This window comes from Alligator mississippiensis, chromosome 2 (assembly GCF_030867095.1).
Source record: "Alligator mississippiensis isolate rAllMis1 chromosome 2, rAllMis1, whole genome shotgun sequence".
In the NCBI taxonomy this organism is placed as follows: domain Eukaryota; kingdom Metazoa; phylum Chordata; order Crocodylia; family Alligatoridae; genus Alligator; species Alligator mississippiensis.
This window is the reverse complement of record NC_081825.1, coordinates 126627179-126648581: the sequence shown is the minus strand read 5'-3', so window position 1 is coordinate 126648581 and position 21403 is coordinate 126627179. Positions and strand designations below refer to the sequence as shown.

Below are 21403 nucleotides of genomic sequence, written 5' to 3'. Positions count from 1 at the left end.
CCTCGATACTGAGGTATAGTAAATATGTCTGTTGTGCTTCACTGTTCTTGTTTCTTTTTCAAGCGATCTCTAATTAATACCGTCTCATGATTAACCAGCTAATTAGCAAAGATTAATAGGAATGTTCAGTAAAATAAATATGAATAATTTATTAGTAGAATGAAACAACATTATTAGCCATTGGAATGAAATAGCCAGATGAAATTACAGTACGGCAACAGAGCTCTCACTCCCTGAAGTCTCTCATGCTGGTGAGTGAGTGACACAGCAGAATTTTTACGATCATTCATGTTGGCATTTCAGCTGCTTCCTTTCAATGTCAGTGAAAAACGCCAGGGTCTCTAGTACTCCTATAATTGAATGCAAAAGGCAAGCAGCTCTTCCTGAAATTCTGATCGACTGATTTATGCATTTTAAGGATCTTTAAGCTGGATCCCTATTGAAAAATATATCTGAAGATGATTCTAAATTTTTCTTTAAATTATCAGCTCTGCTCCATAGACTAAAATTTAAATCTCTATTTCTGATACATAATTATGCAATATTATGGACTTGGTAGATTAATATAATATAATATAATATAATATAATATAATATAATATAATATAATATAATATAAATTGCATATGGACTTATCCTGCCCTGGGAATAATTACAATATGTTCTAAAATAAGCCAAAGCCAATCTGCTTTTTAAATGTGATTATATTAGCATCTGATATGATGGTGATCTTGGGCCATATTGTCATGAGAGAGGTTACTATGTAGCAACTGTTCGATATCATCCTTTGGACTTCTCTGATAGACCACTTAACTATCTCAGCTTTTCCAGTGATCATCTCATTTATCTAGGATTATTGCACTGAATTTACTGTTTGGTTTTCTTCCAGAACTGAAATGTCAAGTCCAGTGTCATGTATGCAGTAGCTTTGTGCTGTGAGAGCTCAACAGATCCACCAAAAGCTGCTAGCAGTTGATCTTTGGATAGAGCTAGAAATAAATAAATCCTCTTTAGCAGATCAATATTCATCCCATTTAATGCTTGATGTGAAACTTGTGGATTTGAAGCAGTAATGCTGATGTACAGCTAATCGTTGAAATGGGCATTAGGGCTTTTATAGCATGGCAACATATTGTCAGACAGGAAAGGAGAAAAGTGTTGACTGCATCTTAGAAAGGGAAAAAAAAACTCATGTTGGGGAGAAAAAACTTCTGTGTAACAATATGTAATTGAATGCATATTTGTAATCCACGCAAAGTATCTTACACAGTAGTGATATGGTAGGTTGTACACGAATACTATACATACAATGTGTGTTCCAACAGTTTACTTGAGAAAATGGATTATTCAATTTTCAAAGGGTCTTTCTCATTCCCAGTGAATCCTTTTATATAGTCTAAAAAGTTAATTTGATCTTTAAAATATTCTCCCAGTTCTTTCCCTATCCAGACTACATGCAAATGTATGTAATATGTAATTTATACAGCATATGTGTATAGACCATGTTGACTGTGCATATACCATGTTGGCTGTTATAGTTATATACTTATACCTTTTAAGTATCTGTATTGTATAGCATATAGGTTTTAATAAAAATAGAATTAGAAGGCCTGGGGGTAAGAGAAAATATTAATAAAAAGTATGAAGGCAATTTAAAATGTTAGTTGAAAAAATATTTTAAAGGGTCAAACAGGAGGAGGTTCTTTAGTCATGTGGTATCATTTTAAATGTTATAATGCTATCAGGGTTATTTTTAATCTTACCATAAAGATGAATTAGACTGTAAAGAAGAAACATATATAAAATCCATAGAAACATAATGATTAAAAATATCTTTCAACTGAACCTTTTTTTGTTCTAAAATGATATAATGAGCTACATCACCTTGATGTCAGTACTAGCAGTTTTGCAGTTTTCAGATTCCAGTGCCAGATTCAAAGTCATGCATATATTCCCTTTTGACTGCCCTCAGAATAAAAGGCCTGTTGTCAGTGAAAAATAGCCAAAATTATAGTTGTCCTGAACTTCCTTAACACAAAGTTACTCCTGTGTATAGTGGCAAAATATGAGATCAGTTTTGTATATGATGAGATAGATGGGAAATAGAAGTATTTCACATTGGTATTGAATGGACAAAATGGATCTGTATTACATGCTTTTTTTTTAGACATTTTCATTATTTTGCAGAGAAAGAAATACTATAATCTAAAAAAATACAAGAAAAGTATTTAAACAGCAAACACCTTCCAAAACATCTGTTGATTCAAAGGGTGTGTCCAGACAAGTGTGCATGTGTGCTTTGCAGCACCTCAAAGGCTTTTAAGGGACTGCAAAACACATGTGGTGCACATGAACAGGTTCTTTGTGCTGCGTATTTGCAGCATGGAGCCAAAATTAGATACCAGGAAAGCCCAGCATCTAAAAAAAACAGTCCAAAAAAAGAGGGGCAGCGCATGTGGCTGCAGCATGCACCACACTTCGGCTGCTGGCCGGTTTCTGCATGCCTGGCTCAGCATTGCTGCAGCCCCAGGAGGCCCTTCAGACCCTAGGTAAGGCTGCGCATAGTTGTGCCGCTGCTAGTTTTCCCCTGGGAAATGCACATGCACACTCATCTGGACGCGCCCAAAATGTCCAGTGCATACCTTTCCCCTTGATGCCAAGGTGATGGGCTGGTAGCTTCTTTTATAATGTTATTAATATCAAACCTTTACTCCTCTTAAAAGATATTTCCTGCAGGATCATAGTTTGTAGTGGGTCCAGGTTTTTCAGAAAAGGATGTGGGAGACAGCGGAGAGGATTAAGTTTATCTACAGAACAATAAATCATTGAGAAGGACAGAAATATTTTGAAAGGGGAATGATCTTAAGGGCATAGGTAGTAGCTGGAGTTAGATATATTTGTTGCTCTATTGTTTCTCCATGAGACATGGATGAAGGAAGAGTGTTAACCAGATTAACATAGCTACCAAGAATATATTTAAAAGTGATGTGCCTTAAAAGTGTGTTTTAAAAGGTGATGGTAAGGGCTAGGGGATTTGAATTTCTGCTCATAAATATTAGTCACTCTCCTTTCTCCTCTCTTTTTCCAGTTCCAGCAGCCGTGTATCTGACTGAAGTGTTTGTACAGAGCCCAACTGGAATTAAAAGCATTCTGCTTATAAACATTTTCATGTTTCAAATATGTCAGAAGAGAATTGGGAGGAAAACATTTTTTCTCTTGGGGAAAACAACAGGATCAAGAAACATGTCTGGCTTTTTTAAATGATAAAGCAACAGGAAACATCCTGAGATATTAGCTAAACAGAAGCTTCTGAACTGGAAGACAGTGGAATTCAAACACCTATGCCATTAGAGACTACTGTATGTTGGAATCCAACCTAAAAAAAACATTTGAAGTTAAGTGACTATGTGTTATCTTACACAGTAAATGTATAAATTATTCCAAATTATGTATGAAAGTGTAGTACCTCACCATTTTCACATTTTGGGCTGAGATCTTCCCTTGGAAGAACTTTCCTTCACAAAAATATCTGTCTTCAACATCATATCCTATCCATCAAGGGATAACCTAACAATTAATTACCTCAATCATCGTTAGTAAGGTCTGAAACAGCTTTAAGTCCCTCTGGATGCACTTCCTAAGGGACTTGCAAGAGACATGGTGCTAGGAGAGTGGGGACCAATAGAGCACATGGGGGACTGCTGCCCAGGGGGATTCCTTTTTTGCCCATTCTCAAGATCCAAAAGATTTTACTACTTTGAACTATGCAGGGTGATGCTTCCTTGTGAGGAGCTTGTAAGAAGCTCTTTGAAATTAAAACTACTGTAACTATACCAAGCTAAAACAATGAAAAAGACAGTCAAAAACACACGCACATACACATGATGAGCCTGGAAAGTCCATACTCCCATTGTTGACAGCCTACTAGATAACTAGTTCCTCTAAACTAGAGGTGACTCATGTTAGTAAATGTTCTCCATTACAAGTCAAGCTCACAAAACTTGTTCCAGGCTAGGTCAGGTTTGATAAATTCTGTTTTGTAGCATCAAAATCTGTTTGTTGTTTGTCCAGTACATAGTGGGGGTGGGCCTTAAAGAATAAACTTTCATAAATAATTTTGGAATAATTTAGTGTAGATGGCAGGCAAAAGCAAAAACAAACAAAAACAATTCTTCACATTTAATATTTTGAAGTCAACTTATATTTAAAAGGGGGGAAAAAAACCTTTAGCTTTGTTTCAGTGAAGTTGTTTTAGCTCTGATTATACAAACTCCTTAGTTCCTTCCCATCACTGAATAGAGCTGGAGTTCCCCACTATTAAGGGCTCAAGGCTGATCCTAGAAAAGACCCCTACACTGTGTGATGCAGCCAAAGAATGACTAGTATTCTGCACTAATTTTTTTTCAAGATTCTTTGAAGTTCAACCTGCATAGCAAATGTTTTGGCATTCTCAAAAAAATGGCTCTTTGCCGATTTTGTGTTTTGTTTTTGTTCTGCCTTTAGAGCGCATAGGCGGGTTCAGACAGGAAGTGTGGCCTGAAAGGGAGAGGCAAAATCCAGGGGGATTAGTCACAGCAAAAGGCTGCTGTGTGATCCTGAGTTACTTTCTGAGTAGCATGGGATAGAAGGAAAACACACATTCGCATCAGGGTCCACATCTTTATGCAAAGCATATCCGGCAGACAGGTGGAAAGTGAAGTCACTTTGTTGTTATGGCATGCAGGAACCTTTTTATTTTTAAAGGACTCTGAAAAAATAATTGAAACAAAAAAAATTGTAGTGACCATTGTCTCCCATGAAAGGACCAAGACAAGGAAACTTTTCTGTAGCCAATTTCATAAAAGCTGAATGCCTAAATGAGAACTTAAGATGTCGTACTCCAGGTAGTTAAGGAATGTTTTTGGCTTAGATTTGAAATAGTCTTCAAAATGGAGAAAATATTCTCCCTTTTGTGTGTATGGATGATTGTTACTTTTTTCTTATGGTCACCAGACAAAATAAGTTTTATAAATACTTTACCCAATTCAGACATTGCTTTAAAGATAAAGGGTGAATCTGCTTCTTATATATAATAAAAGCTCTGAGTAAATTTGATTCCAGTTCAAATGGTTCATTAGACAGAGGAAATATTTATAGAATTTACTACATGAAATTTTTGCATATACAAATATATCCTATCTAATTTAGTCTGGAACTTTAGAATGAACCACAAAAAAACCCATTTTGGGTATTTAGTTGGGAGCATGTAATGATCTAAAGATGCTGCTTTGGCTAGAAAGTTTTCTTTTTAGCTCTTTTAATATAGCCATTTTACTCTATGTCTTTTTTTCACAGAGCAAAAGTAGCATTGGCTGTCTGAATATTTCCTCTTATTTTTACAGAGATCTGATCTTCAAGCTGACAAACAGATTTAACTGCCAGAGAAGAACACGAACTAGAATTTATATTTAATACACTGGAAATGCACCAAAGGGTGGTGGGGCTGGAAGGGGGAACGACAACAGTTTTTCCACCTCAACAGCTAAAGGTAAATGCACAGAGCTTACATTTTCTTCCCCTTTGTAGTTCTGGGAACAAAATGAACAGCAGAGGGAGCCCCAGCATGGCTTAAGTTCAATAAAATGCAGAGTAAATACTTTCAAAGGGTGACAAATCATTGCTGCCCTCTTTTGGAGCAGTTTCTGTAAAACAGCAGATTCTCCTGAACACAATGTGTCATTTTCCCAAAGTTCCTTCTCTCCCTATAACAGGAACAGAAATTTCAAACCAAGGTAGACACAGCAACTTCCATTCTTTGTACAGCACTCATAAGAATGGTCACATATTTGGACTCAGTTTAACTAGCAAGAAGCTCTTTCGGATGACTAGGGTATTTGTTTAATTAGTCTTCTAATTAGATTTGATTATATAGTACGCTGAGTAAACATTTATTTTATATATATATTTATCAATAGATCAGAGATAATCCTGTCTTATAGGCATCTCCCTCATGTCAGCGTCATTTGCAGGGTTGGATATTCTTTGCCAAAGACGTGTTGTTTGCATTGGCTTTCACACAAGCAATTTGAATCCAGAATATTTTCGTGTTCACTCCTATTGTTATAATCATCTGATCACATGCTGACAGTCCCACCCAGGACTAAGTGCTGGAATTCATATCTGGATTTGGATGTGAATTATGCGAGCATTCAAGTCTGTTCAGATCCTTAACTTTCAAGATGATCTCTGCTCTCCATAAAAGCATAGCATATTTGACAGACTGACTACAATTCTTTTAAATTTGACCTAGTGGAATTTTTTGACAAAACAGCTTTTCATTTGCAAATGTAGATTCATCAAAATAAAACTTCGGACCATATCAGTTTTGACAGGAAATTATTTTCAAGTCCAATATGGAATTATTGATCAGAGAGAAAAGACCACCTCAGTGGCTGAGGTATTCATCTGTGATGAAGAAAACCAAAGTGATTAGAAGTAGGAATTTGAACTTGGGCCCGTTACATCCCAGGAAATTCCTAACCAGTACACTAGTGATCTACTTTTCCCCTGCAAAAATATTTGAAAGGTTGCAGGCTTTTCCTAATGTGGAATGAGGATTTTTTCAAAATCTCAACATTTGTAGAACGGGGAAACCATTTCCTGGCCAGCCGTGATTTGAATATGTGGTAGGAATGCACAATTAATATGAACACCCAGCATCCAGTCATTCTTATTGTCCTGATTAATCAAGCTAAGACATGGGATGGTTCAAAAGCTATTGCAAGGATATTGTGATTGTAAGGTATAGTTACTGCACATGAAAACATACCCCTCATATAACACACACAAATTAATAACTTGAGAGGATTCTATGTCTGTAATATTAAACTTCCTCTTTATTAAAAGAATTATTTATACTATAGGTATCATTGTAGTCATGTACATAGAATTTCATTTCCTGTTGCTTCTACCAAACTCTTTCTTCTGGCAAAGTGCGCTCTTTCACTCAGATTCCATGTAGATTGCTGCACCTTGCTAGTCTGTTGTTTCAGTGTTGTTCAAAAAGTGATTTACTGAGATCAGAAGTTACTAGTTAATAATCCATCCTTACAATGTTGCCTTTACTGCCATCCCAGTGTGGCTTGTTAGGGATCATAGTGTTCTGACCTTTGAATCAGTATCTCACTTCTTGCTCACACGGCTACCATTGGTGGGTAACTTGCTTGTACCTTATTGCTGCCTTCACTTCATTCTATTGGTTTTTTGTAGTGCCCATATATCTTGTTTCTGTTATTCTCCTATATCAAGACAGCTGATGTTTGAGGTTCTTACTAAATCTTCTGGTCCTGCATTTGCTTTGTGTTAGTGAGCCAGCTGTTTGCCATTACTATGCAGTTGTGTACAGTTTCATCTATACAACTTTCCTGAGTCTATAGCTAAATTTTCTATAACTAATCTTTGACTATAGCTTAAACTGATTCCTTTTGCTGTTGCTTACTGTGACCATTTGATGATCAGACCCAAATCTGGTATATACAATGGACTCATAGTCTCCTTTCTTGTAGTATCCTGCCCTTTTAGCTAGGCTTTCTCTGGACTACTTCTGTATACTATCTGTTGCTTCTCTGTTGGGCTTAGCAGACTATCCTCATGGAAGCTGGAGTTTGAGTTGCAGGTCCATCAGTCTCTGTGTATTGCAATGGCTCAACACTACCAACCTGTGATTCCTTCCTTTCTCGCTCTTGGCTATTTTTACCGCTGCCTCCGCCTTCCCATTGCTTTATGATGCCATGGGAAAGATATCTTAAGCTCAAACTACCTGTGTAAAACTGATTCATTTGAATTCTGCTACAGCATCCTGTAGCTAATTTTCTGAGCAGAACATATTGGATGTGATCTATTTTCCAAAACGCTACTTTAGTTTCCTTGTGTAGTTCTTGCCAAAGTTATCTCCAGATAATCTATCCCCCAAATAATAAAATATTAGAATAATAAACTATTGCAAACGTGATGTGTGAGGAACTGCACCTTTCAGAAGCTCTTGCATTAGCTGGTTTGAACTGGTTATTGTATTAGGCAGAAGCTCATGTTACACAATGCTGATTATACGTGGAAGCAGAACTGTTGGGCCTTGTTACATATTCATTTTAGGTAATTCCTGGAGGACTTAATTGTCCACACATTAACATTTAAGCACATTCTAGGCAGCTTAAAATTACACCACTCACGGGCAGGTTTATCTCTGATCCATGGTACCTAGCTCCTGTTCCATTAATGTATGCCTACTCCCCACAGATGAGCTGCCCAAGTTGCAGTCCTCAGCATAAGAGGATGCAGTATCTCCTCCCACACACCCCTGTTCTGTGTGGATAAACTTCCCACCCCCTGTACTCTATTGTGGGTGAGGGCAGGGGGGAGGGGTTTGGCATCTAGCCAACTCCCTCCCCCACCACCCAAACCCATCTCCCACACACCCCGACCTAGGGCTGGGATAAAAACCTATCCTGACTCATCAGCCTTTTAGTCCAGGTTACAGATATTACGCTTTTACTGGTATTGGAATCTGCTCTATACCCATAACAGAAGAGAAGTTCAGCTATATAGACTGGTTTAAAAATGGCAGAACCCAGTCTAAGATCTGCCCCTCTACCAAAGGGTGAATGTGTGTTTTGTTTCCTACTGATCTAAACTATGCTGCCTATAGAAAACCACATAACTTAGATTGACTCCACCTTGGGCTTTTCAAATATCTATACCCAGCCTTAGTGGCAACTTACAGATATAGCTCCTTGTCCAGCCCTTGCTCGCCAACCCTCCAGTGGCAAGTCACAGCTGTGCAGGTAGAGGACAGTCAAAGAAGGTTTTAGGCCTTAAGGTATGACTGCTCCAAACTCGAGCTAGCACTAACACCAACTAACATTTGAGCAGCTCAAAGTGCAAACTGTGTAACAAGGCCCTTTGACTATTTGGCTATGACTGATTATATGCACATTCTTTTTGCCGGTAAATTGAACAAGTCTGTTCCTGTTTTCCCACAGTTCATTTCCTTGGGTCTTTCCCCAGTTCATACGCTGGTCTATGATGCTTGCATTCTCAGTCAGTCACTGTCTGTCCTGCTTTCTCAATTCCTGGAGCATGTATACCTGTCCAGTACTAGCAGCTGTTATTGTCTGGATTCTTTCCCAGAGCATTTCTCGTTAGATGGTATAAGGCTGGATCTTTCTCTTACTCATTTTCTCTGCCAATACTGGACTCATAAGAGAATCATTAGAACAGGGGTAGGAAACCACTGACATGGGTGCCAGTGTGGCACATGAATGCACTTTGCTTGGCGCGCACACTTTGGACCAGATGGCAGGGAAGAGGCCAGGGATGCACTGCCACAATAAGGATCAGGCCTTTTGTGGCACCTCCCCCTACCCCCCCCAATCTGCCCCTGGCATGCCTTACAAGTCGAGGTTGTGGGTCTTTTTGGCACTCTGCCCAAAAACGTTGATGATCCCTGCATTAGAAAATATTTGTGCCTCTAGGATTACATATGGATGCCAGACTCCTGAGTCCTAAAAAAATTATCTATTTCCCTTTCTGCTTCTCAGTGTCTGCTCTGTTTCTAGATGTCCTTTATTTGCTGTTAATAACACCCTTATTCTGCTCTGGGTCTTATTTCTACGACGGTGTTTCATGTAATACCTGCTGGGTATCATCATGAAAGTAACCCGTCTTTGTAAAGCTAAATAGTCTTTTTATTACGAAAAAATGGTGAGTCTGTTCTCCACGCCCCACCCCCCTGGGACCTGCCTGCCTGAGGTGCACGGGGGGCCTGGTGCTTCCCTCCACAGCTGCGGTGCCCCCCAGGACTGCCCGAGCCAGGTGCCTGTAGGCGGGTGCCACCTGGGGGGGTCCCACTGCTACTGTGAAGGAAAGCACCAGCTCCCCCCTGCCCCACAGCTCAGGGACCACTCTGCCTGCCAACAGCTCGCTCTCCCCTTCCCGCTGTTGGAGAGGCAGGTAAGGATCAGGCGGACATGGATGTACATGACACGGGGGTTTACGCCACCATAAATTGAAGCAGTGTTTTTAAAAATCCACTGCTTCAATTTAGGGAGAATTAAACCCCCATGTCATGTATAAATGCCCTATAGTTATACCCGGTAGTTAGATCTGAGGGTCAAGAAGGGCCAGGCTGGATTCTCTTCTTCCTATCCTTCACCATCATTAATAAAGGTACTACAAGCTAAATTATGCCATCAGTGATGCTTCTGCAGAGCCTTCAAATTTTTTAAGCAAGTGTACAATGACTGAAATTAATGCATGTGCTAAGCTTTAGGACTATAAGTAGTCCTGTTAATGACAATGGAACTGTTTATGTGTGCAAAGTTAAGTATATATGTAATAGTTTGTTGGCTGGGTATTTAGTGACCGGTTCATTTAGGATTCAAAAGAATACATCTGCCTCTGGCTGGTAATAAATTAAATATTCATGGCATTTGAATGTTGTTCCTGCAACTTTACTCATTGGCCAACATCTATCCAATTAAATTCCATAAGACAAGGATAAACACAAAGCAAAGCCAAATTCTATTCCACCTCTTAGGGCACGCCCAAATGAGTTTGCATGTGCCTCTTGCCCCGTCTCAAACCCTTTCGAGATGGGGCAAGAGGCACATGCAAGAACGAAAAAATGTTCCCCACACTGCCAACTTGTAGCACAGGGAGAAAATTAGACCCCTGGATATCCAGGGGTCTAAAAAAAACGAAGTTAAAAAAAGAGGGGCAGGACATGGTCCCGGACCATGCCCTGAGGCAACCAGAGGCTGGGTCCTCCACAGAGATGCTCTGGCTGCTAGAACATCTCTATGGTTGGCCCCTCATCCTGGTGCTGAAATGTGTGGCCTGCCAGGCAACGTGTTCAGCACCAGGGCTCCAGTGCCATAAGTAAGGGGTCGGGGGTACCGGAAGGGGGGGAGGGGACTATATCCAGAGTGTATCCAGAGTGTGTCCTTTAAATTCTGGTCCTTTGTGACAGAGACAGACAGATGGACAGAGGAAACTTGTTTTTAAATATCTTTCTTTCTATCTTAATCAAATTTCACTTTATATTTAATAAATTATTGTTGTGTGACAGGTAACACATTCATGATGGCATGGATTGTTCTCAATATTTTATTGCTGGGTGTATGTGAAAACCTGTGTAACTCAGGAGTCCCTTTGACACGTGTAAGTAATTTATGCATCTCATATTCATCTTTATTAGCCTTCCTGCAAAAAAAAAAAAATATATATATATAGTGTATGTATGTATATGCATGTGTATGTATGTATTTGTATATACATATATAAAACTTGTCTAACTATATATAATAGCAAACATACACAAACATACATTTTTTACATTCACTGCGCATATGTGGCTATCAGTGTCAGCAATAATGGCGTATGTTCATATGTGTGGTAAGCTTTGATTTTTGAAATATTAAATATTTTGATCAGAGACAGAAGTATGTGATCTACAAAAAGATACTTTTATCATAATCACTGATCCCTTTATTCATGCATTTGAAGATATCCAGCCTTTTCAATTATTTTGCCCATTTTTTGATGCAGAAAAAACTGGAAGGAAGACATTTTAACTTATTTTAAAATATTGCAGAGTTAGATTATACAAACTTACTGTTACAAGAGCATACTTTAGTTTTCATGTCTCCTTAAAAGATGTGGAAGCACTGTATTCACAGTAAGTTATATAAAGTCACTTCTCTTATACTTTGGGTTTGCCACCAGAACTCTTTTGCTAGTCTGTGACTGAATGGGGTAACTGAAAGCACTATAATATGTTGTGCTACACCTGTAACATTGAAATTAACATAGTTATCACCTACCAAGGAAACATGCCTATGGAAAATTTCTTCTCTGCAGCCTAGTAAATTAAACAGGTGACTCTCTGTGACCTTCCTGTCCCTAAATGGAAGCTTCTTACCCAGAACAACCACCTCAGCTGACAAGAGTGAATAAGTATAGCAAATTTCAAAATCCAAGCTAAAGGGGTATATTGAAATCAATTGTTTCAGCCACTGACCTGTTACGAGCATCTGTATGTCATCTCATGTCATGTCTTGCCATGTCTATATTAATATGCTTATAAATTATGTATAATCTATGTGCATTTATACTCATCCCTTGAGGATAACTAAACAATAACTTGAGTTGATGTATCTGACATACATGCATTGGGAATGTGGAAAGTATTTTTGCTTCATGCTGCATGATACAAGGTTTTTAGAATGTTGGAGTCAGGGAAAATGTGACTTCACTTAATTATTTTCCACTCTGAAGAACATGTGTATTTAAAAAAGGTATTGTGGGGTTCTAGGTTTGTCTCTTAATGTTTCACCAAAAAAAAGAGAGAGAGGCCAAGTTCTTCAGTAAAATGATGATTGGTCCAGACATGAGCTAAAATGATGACCCTCAGTAAGTTTGTATAATTTAACTCTGCAATATTTTAAAATAAGTTAAAATGTCTTCCTTCCATTTTCTTCTGCATCAAAAAATGGGCAACATAATTGAAAAGACTGGATATCTTCAGATGCATGAATAATGGGATCAGTGATTATGATAAAAGTATCTTTTTGTTGATCACATGACCAGGGGCAGGGGCAGGAGGTTGGACTGCTCCAAGCTCACACATGGAGGCTGTCTGCTCGGCTAGGGCAGTAGGAGGTCTTTTGGCCCCAGCTGAGGCTGCCCTGGGCTCCAGGGCATCCTATACCCAGGAGGTGTACAGTGGGAGATGCAACATCACTAGAAATAAAGATTCTGCAGGTCACGTTCCATCTTTGCTAACATCCTTGCACTCTCAGTTTCTTCCACATAAACTCCAACAAAGCTCAAGTCTCTGCTACATTGTGCAATTTCGGTGGTGCAAAGGGGCACTGAAGTAAATAGAAAATGTCTTTATTTGGCTTAAGGGTAACGTGTACCCCATTCCCAGCCATGATATAGGTGGAAGATTAGAGATATGTCAGAGGCAAATCAGAGGGGTAGTTGAAAAGCCCTGTTCTACACCATTTCTGTGTTTCTCACCAGGAACCACAGAGCAAAGTGTAAATTAGATGAAATCTTGAGGCTGCTTTAATCAGTGGCTGGGCTGGCCACAGTTTGGCATGAGCCCCTGGATTATATAGAGCTAACTTATAAGTACTTTCAGCTATAACCTCCCACTTTCCCCCACCCACAAAAACCAGGACAGGAAATCTGAGAATCAGGCCCTCCGTTCCCAGAACATCTGAATGGGCATGTAACTGAAAGAAGCAACTGTGATGACAGCACTCATAGGCTAGGGACAGACATTACACATAAACAGGTTTAAGTGATCAGAAACTGGTTTAAACCTGTAACAGAACAGATGTTCAATGCACATAAACCAGTTTGAGAATGGCTGAAACTGGTTTGAGATAAACCTGGTTGATATCAGACTTAACTGATTTGGCTCAAACTGGTTTATGCAATGTCTGTCCCAGACCCCTTGCTGGTTTAAGATAAACCAGACACCCCCAGCATCCTGGCATACTCTCTGGGCTGGGTGGGGCTCTCTGCTCCACAGTAGGGCTGGCCCCTCCCTTCTGCTCCCTGGCCAGAGCTCCGGCAAACTTGCAGGCACAGGAGGGTCTACTGGCTATCCTGTGCCCCTTTCTGCCTGCCCCCTCACCACTCACTGCCAGTTCACATGGCAGGACAATGCTGGCCCCTGCTGTGCGACCCTGACTCCACAGGGAGCAGAGATCCGGGGCAGCACAGGGTGGGCAGTAGTGGTGAAGAGACCCCGGCATGGATCTCTGCTCCCTGCAGAGCCATGTCAAACAGCAGGGCAGTGCTGGTCCCTGCTGCATGACTTGGCTCCACAGGAAGCAGAGATTTGGGGCAGCGCAGGGCAGGCAACAGCAGCAAGAAGATCCCTGGTGCAGATCTCTGCTCCCTGTGGAGCTGAGTCATGCAGCAGAGACCAGCAGGCTTGCTTCGCACTCTGTGCTGCTTCCCTGCCCCGTGTCCCAGCATGACAGGGATCAGAGATCCATGCAGGGGTCTCCTCTCCTGCACAAAGGGCAGTGGCCCTCCCCCCTCCCTGAACAAGCCACCCATGGCCCCATCCTTCTCCCCGCTGGGGCCCTGCAGCCCCCGGCCTCAAACCATGCCCAGCTGAGGAGCAGTAGGGATGTGTGAAGCTTGCAGCCCATTCAAAACAGATTCAGCTGAAACGAAACAGGACAGTGATCTGAAGCACCAAAATGAATCGCTGTCCTCCAAAATGGCCGAATCCAAAACCAAATCAAAACACAGCTGTTTCACACAGCCCTACCTGATGAGGGCAGCCACTTAATGCTCAGCTCCCTGGGGTGGAGAGAGAAGTTTGAGACCAGCCAGCAGGGAAGAAACATCTCCCTACTGAGCTCTGGCTCGAGGAACACCCCAAAGGTAAGGGTCAGGCTATGGGGAATAAGGAGGCCTCATTTTTCCTGGGCATGAACTGCCCAGGAAGAGTGGCCTGGTGGAGCTGTCTGTGATGGGGTAGCTCCCCAGAAATGCGAGGCCAGTTACTTCCCCAGTGAAAGGCAAGGAGGGGTGCCTCAAAACCCCCACATCCCTGGTGGGTTTGACTGACACAGGGGGAGCCCAGGTTCAAGGGAGTCCTGAGGCAGGGGCTCAGGCCGGTGGAGGGACCTGGAGCCGCACCCAGGCTCCCTGTGAGACCTGAGGTTGCAGAGGCCCTGAGAAGGGGCCAGGTGTGGCTATGGCCACTTGAGCCTCACAGGGTGTACGGCCTCAGGCTGCAGCCACCTGAGCCCCATGGGGTGGAAGTGAGCCCCAGTGAGGGGGTGGTGTGGAACCCCAGTGAGGGGAACTGAGGGCTGGGAGCCCAGTATGTGTTTGTTTGTTTGTCTTTGTGTAAATAAAGACCGCTGCACAACACTGGAGGAAACAGTGAAGCATAAACACTAGGGCTGTGTGAAACGTTGCTGGTCTAGTTCAACTTGTGTTTTGACATTTTGATGGAACAGCATTTCATTTTGAATTTCAGTTTGATTTGAAACCGCTGTTCTGTTTTGTTTCATCAAAACAGTGATGCTGTTTCGATGTTTTGCCCATAGGCTATAATGGGGAAGCTCGAAACAGCCTCTCTCATCTGGCAGGAAGATCGGGAGCCCACAACCCTGGGAGAGCTGCAGGGGCTGTGCCAGCCCTCCCAGGGTTGCGGGCCCCCAATCTGCCTGCCAGATGAGGGAGGGAAGCCGAGTGCTGCCACCGGCTCCAGGCAGTAGCACCTGCCTTCTGTCATCTGGCAGGCAGATCCGGGGCTGCAACCCCAGGAGGGCTGCAGGGGCTGGGCAATCAGGCTCAGTTCTCTTCCCCAGCCCTATCGAGCTGAGGAAGGAAACTGAACCCAATCACTCAGTTCCCCTCCCCAGTGCTGCGATCGATTGGGCTGGGGAAGAGAACTCAGCCCAGTTGAGCTGAGTTCCCCTTCCCTGCACTACAAACTTCCCAGCTGAGTTCCCTTCCCCAGCCCAATCATAGCGCTGGGGAGGGGAAGTCAGCCGGGCTGCTTCGAAACTTGAAATGTTTCAAAACTTTTGAAACATTTCAACTGCCCTCGTTTTGTTTCAAAGCTGTTTTGAAGCCCTTCATTTTGTTTTGATTTCATTGTTTTGAGCTCAAAATGAGTCAAAACAGTGTCAAAATGAAACAGCCGGTGAAATTTTGCAAACCCTAATGACCACATAAGGGGTGGTTGTAGCATGTAAACACTGCCCCATTAACTAGGGTATTCAAAGGGCAGCCTCCCACCTACTTAACATCTTAATTAGTTAACAACAAGGCATGGCAGTTGAGCAAGGCAGGTGGTTTTCCCAGAGACAGGAGTATGTCGGTGCTAACACTGGACTTGAGAGTCACCCTTGTCACAATGTGGTATGCTGGCTAATGCTGAAAGGTGTCTGTGTGTGTGTCTCTCTCTCCAATTTCACTGGGGCAGGCAGACAGAACAGTGCCTGCTTAGGGCTATTTGGAGACAATCAACAGGTTAGCTGGTGAGCTGTTTAAGAAGCTTGAAGTAATGGAGAGAAACCATTTTTTTGCTAATTAGGTGACTAAAAACTGTTATCACTATCAGCCGCCAGCTGGCTTGCTTGCCTGTCAGTTTACTGCAGACAGTAGGATGAGGCAGGGAGGGAGAGCTCCATATCATCAACAGATGCATGCACTGCACCCTCCCTCCCCCCGACCCCTTGCCTCAGAGTGCTAGCTGAGGGCTGGGGACTGGCAACACTCCTGCCCCTTGAGGAGCCAACGGGGAAAAGCCTGGGAGACCATTCAGGCAGACCTCCCTAATGAGGGAGTCCTGCCAAGACCTACCCATGCCCCCCTTAGCTCAGCTCCCAGCAGAAGGGAAGGGATGGTTACTCTTGTGCCCCCCAGCTTCTAGCCTGAGCCACTGCAGGCATCTAACTGAATTTCCTCAGTCCAGAGAGAATGTCTGTCCAGTTTCAAACCAGTTCAGCCTAGCCAGCTTAGACTAACCTGCAAAGATTGAATCAATTCAGGCTCAGGCTTTTTGAATGTCTGTCCCTAGCCCTAGAGTCATAGAATCATAGACAAGTAGGGCTGGAAGGGACGTCCAGAGGTCATCTAGTCCAGTGCTTATCAACCTTTTTTGTACCAGTACCCAGCTGTAAACATCAGTGGCCAGTTTGACTGGACTGGCATGGGGAGGAGCCACTTCTGCAGCCCAGCAGGTGGAACATGGTGTGGGAGGACAGAGAGGGAAGGCAAGATTCATTGCTGCCACTGCCACCGGAGCCCCTGCACCAGCAATGCTGCCAGCAACTCAAGGTATAATGGATGGGTGGGAGGGCACTGCCTTCACCTTCTCCCACTGCCAGCTGCTCATGCACTGGGCAGCGGCTCTATCCTGTTGCCATGGTCCAGCCATTGCCACCGCTTCTCTCAAGCCACGGCTCTACCCCAGAGAGGAAGTTGGAGGATGGGCAGTATCGCCTGTGCCCCCTTGCACCCTTGACACATCATCTATGCCTCCTCCCACCTCAGCATGTCCCACCTCTCACTCACCTCCCACCTCATAGACTTACCTGTGGAGAGCTGTGGGAGCTGCTCTCCATGTTGCCTGGCTGCCATGTGCATGTGTGCATGCACACATGTACATGGTGCCCCCTGCCTGGTTGCCCTCCTTCTGCTCCCTCCAGCCCCTGGCTGAAATTCTGCCAGCCTGCAAGGAAAATCCTGAGATTTCCCACATTTTTCTCCTCTAAAGGTAAATCCGTTTTTATAGTTTGATGATCCTTTTTCTTGAAGTTTGTTCACAACCCTTTCATATATTCTTGTGACCTGTGTTTGGGTTGCAGTCCCCAGGTTGAGAAATGCTTATCTAATCCAACCCCCATGCAGAAACGGGACATGGGCTCCTCCTGGGTGAGCTGTGTGAAAATGCAAGAGTTTAACAATACAAAAAGGATAATTTGGGTGTTAATAGTACAGGTAGAAAGAGAGGTGTAAGTGGGTAGTTCTGTACCCTGGCTGGCAGTGATGAATAGGGCAGCAACGCAGTAGCTGAGAAAGACCCAGTGGCAGCTGCTTCTATTTGTCCCCCACTCTCTCCCCCCGAGTCAGCAACTGGTGTTGGTACCCTGGTCACACCATCTTAGTTATACTACTGAAATAGCCCTGAATTCCAGAAGAAAAACCTAAGCAACCTTTTAAATGCTACTGACTGAACTTAGTGTATTTTCTGTGCACTGCAGTAAACTATAGTCTATATAAGATGCATCTTTACCCTTCCTTCTGCCTTTGCTTTCCTAGAAAACACACAACAAGGACCCATTTGCATTATTTTCCCAAACTAGCTCTGAGTTGATAGAACCTCAGATTAATTAAAAGATAATTACACTTTACTGAAGTGGCTAAGGTCAATTCGCTGAGGCAAAATTACTGTTTTATTAGAAATATTTGTGCTTAATCAATTAGACTGGAACCCCTGCAGTACTGGGCTCCTGACTTTTTGAGTCTCTCTCTCATGAGCATTAGTCAATGAAGGAAGGAGAGAGACAATTTGGGCATCCAGGTCTTATATCTTCTGCATCAGGAAATGAACTAGATGTGAACTGTGAAAAGATGAAGCTTGAAAAGAGAGAACAAGGTGGTAGTGGTGATGGAGAAGGCGGGGGGGGGAGTGTTATTTTGAATTATACCTATTTCTACCCTGTTTGGATTTTTCATTAGGAGAAAATGCTATTCACGTGCTCCCCAGGAACATTGTAAAACATATACAGACTTTGTGAATTCTTTGTGCTGTTCCTGCATAGCTCTGAAAGCTGTATAAAACTTTTCCCACCCTCTACAAATGATTCCCCGGGCTATAATGTCAATGAGTAGATTAAAAGATAGAGGACAGGAGCCAATAAGCTTTGAGCAGTTCTGATAACCTCTGTGCTTGATTACTGCAGTAAAAAAAAATCACACTGATGCCAATTCTATTGCAGAATGAGTAAGTAGATGTTCTCTTCTGCTTAGGAGGTGGCAAACTAAGAGCTTTCTCAATCTTTTAGAGTGATAAAATAACTGTCATATGTAGCTATTTGCAGTGGTAAAATACCTGGTTATCACTTCTCAGGGACAGACTAAATATGTGTAAAATTCCTATCAAAGTCCCTGAGTGAGTGTATATGAAATTATGTGAAATAGGTGCAGGATTGACTAAGAAGGCTGGCTAAGCAAAGAGAGGATACATGCAGATTTGTAATTTTCCTGAGAGTCCCCACTTCTCTCCAAAAGACAAAATGGAAGCCTCTTTTCTTTAGGTGCAGGAAAATTATACTAAGGCTAAGTATGGATGTTCAAAAAACCCCAATGCAGAATCAGTCAAGCTCATGTGGATTTCTGTAGGTGGTATAGGTTAGTTCAGGAGTGAAAACACACATTCATCCTTGCGGTGGGGAGGACACATGCAGACTACATTCACTGGCTGAGGCCAGCAACTTGGGGGCACTCCTGAGTGCCTCCCAGAGGGCTCCCTAGGCTACCAGAAAGTGCAGCTGAGCATCTGGGCCATCCGTAATTGGCAGCCAGGCATGGCCGAGCACCCTTCCCCCTCTTCCCCTTCATCATCAAGCACAGGTATCTGTCAAATGCAAGCAGGCAGCTGATGCAGCTGTGGATGCTTGTTCCCTACGGTCCAGTCTGTGGCACGGTACTGTTTGTGCCTGCCACTTCAAGATCAGAGCCAAACAGCTAGCACGTGCTTGATTGCGGCAGCCATTTTAGATCCCTGGCTGCCTATATAAATAGATCGGTTTCCTGCTGACAGGCTAGGCAGCAACATCGCCTGGCTATGAGGCTGCTTGCAACAATCTGGAGGCAAGGGCAGGAGCTGTAGGGGATGGTTTGGAGTCTCCTGGTCCTGGGCATAACCTAAAACTGCACTCTGCAAGGAGTGGGTGGCCTGGTGGGGCTCTCAGTGGCGTGGGGGCCCCCAGGAAATGCCAGGCCAGTTACCACCTTGGTGAAAGGTGGGTTGGGGTGCCTTAACCCTAGCCCTCACCTCTGGTAACACCGGAGGTAGTTGGGGGCCAGGCATGGTTGTGGCCACCTGAGCCCTGTGGGGTGCAAGACCCCGAGAGATGCCGAGGAGGAAGAGTTGGGGGCCAGGCACAGCTGCAGCCACCTGAGACCTGTGGGGTGCAAAACCCCGAGGAGGGAGAGTAGGAGCCAGGCACAGCTGCAGCCACCTGAGCCCTGTGCAGGGTTCAAGACCCCGAGGAGGGAGAGTAGGAGCCAGGCACAGCTGCAGCCACCTGAGCCCTGTGCAGGGTTCAAGACCCCGAGGAGGGAGAGTTTGGGGCCAGGCACAGCTGCAGCCACCTGAGACCTGTGGGGTGCAAGACCCCAAGGAGGGAGAGTAGGAGCCAGGCACAGCTGCAGCCACCTGAGCCCTGTGCAGGGTTCAAGACCCCGAGGAGGGAGAGTTTGGGGCCAGGCACAGCTGCAGCCACCTGAGACCTGTGGGGTGCAAGACCCCAAGGAGGGAGAGTAGGAGCCAGGCACAGCTGCAGCCACCTGAGCCCTGTGCAGGGTTCAAGACCCCGAGGAGGGAGAGTTGGGGGCCAGGCACAGCTGCAGCCACCTGAGCCCTGTGCAGGGTTCAAGACCCTGAGGAAAGGTAGTTGGGGCCAGGCACAGCTACCACCACCTGAGCCCGCTGGGGAGGGAAGCCCTGAGGCCTCAAGTGAGAGGGGCAAAGATGAGTAACCCCAAGTGAAGTGGCGGTGTGGAGCCCCAGTGAGGGGGGCAGAAATGAGGACCCCAGTGAGGGGGGAGCCCCAAATGAGGGGGCAGAGTGAAGGGGGAGGTAAACCCCAGTGAAGAGGGAGGTAAACCAGAGGGCTGAGAGCCCAATATGCTTATATAGAGAGAGCACAATGATATGCTGCTCCAGGGGGGGAGTGAGAGTCCCCGTGAGACCCTGGAACACAAGTCATGGTGTGAGTCACTCCAGCTCCCACAGCCGGGTGGGTCACCTGCTAGTAGGGCCAGAAGGCAGACCCCAGGAGCAGGAGCAGGGCTAGACTGGCAGAGACCTGACATAGAGTACCCTCAACTGGTCAATGCTGGGGCCAGGACCAGAATCGTCAAAAGGGCCAGGGGCCCACCACAAGGGACACCCAGAGCTGAGGGCCTGGGGTTCTGACTGGCCTTGGAGGTGAGGCCAGGGCCTGTGTGGCCAAAGGTCCCGGGGGGACTATGCCCGAGAGGTGAAATAGTTTCGGGGAGCTAGGCAGCCTGAATAAAGGTGGGGTACACTGCTGGAATGGAAGGATCTTAGAGGGGTCTGAACTGGAGGATTCTGGGGCCCAGTGTGGGGCTGGCAAGATTAACAGCTGGATGCCATCTGCGAGGCATGGGCAGCGGTGTTGGGAAGGTACGGAGCCGCAGATAGCGCCCCCTGGCATCGGGGCAAGAAAATGGGCAGCCTCCCACCTAATTAAGATCATTAATTAATTAAAAACAAGGCATGGCAGGTAGGAAGGTGGGAAGTTGGCCCAGAAACAGGGGGGTGGGCCAAAGGCAAATTGGCCCAGAGAAGGCCCCCCTGTTACACAGTCATGTTCCCTAGGGCTGTGCTCACTCACAGAAGGATGAGGGGGGTCCCTGTGTAGGCTCACACACACTCAGCCAGGGGGCCCCATGCTGTCATGAATGGGTACAACCCCCAGGAGCCTGACCAGCCTGCAGGCCATGGTTGAGAAGCCCTCCCCACTTCTTCCCTCTCCCCTCATCAGTCACTGTACTGACTTGGGTCTGTGAGAGCCTGGGGTGGGGCAACTGTGTGATCAGCCAAAGGAGTCAAGCATGGAGTGGA

General features: G+C 44.3%; 1 long non-coding RNA gene across 1 annotated transcript in view; it reads left to right on the top strand.

Moving 5' to 3' along the window:
* Positions 1-5313: 5313 nt before the first annotated feature.
* LOC109286303 (uncharacterized) overlaps positions 5314-21403 on the top strand; it is a 323714-nt gene continuing 307624 nt past the window's right edge. Inside the window, exons 1-3 of the long non-coding RNA XR_009459861.1 lie at positions 5314-5527; positions 11105-11196; positions 16694-16863. This is a non-coding gene — a long non-coding RNA (uncharacterized LOC109286303). The remainder of the gene's footprint in view (positions 5528-11104; positions 11197-16693; positions 16864-21403) is intronic.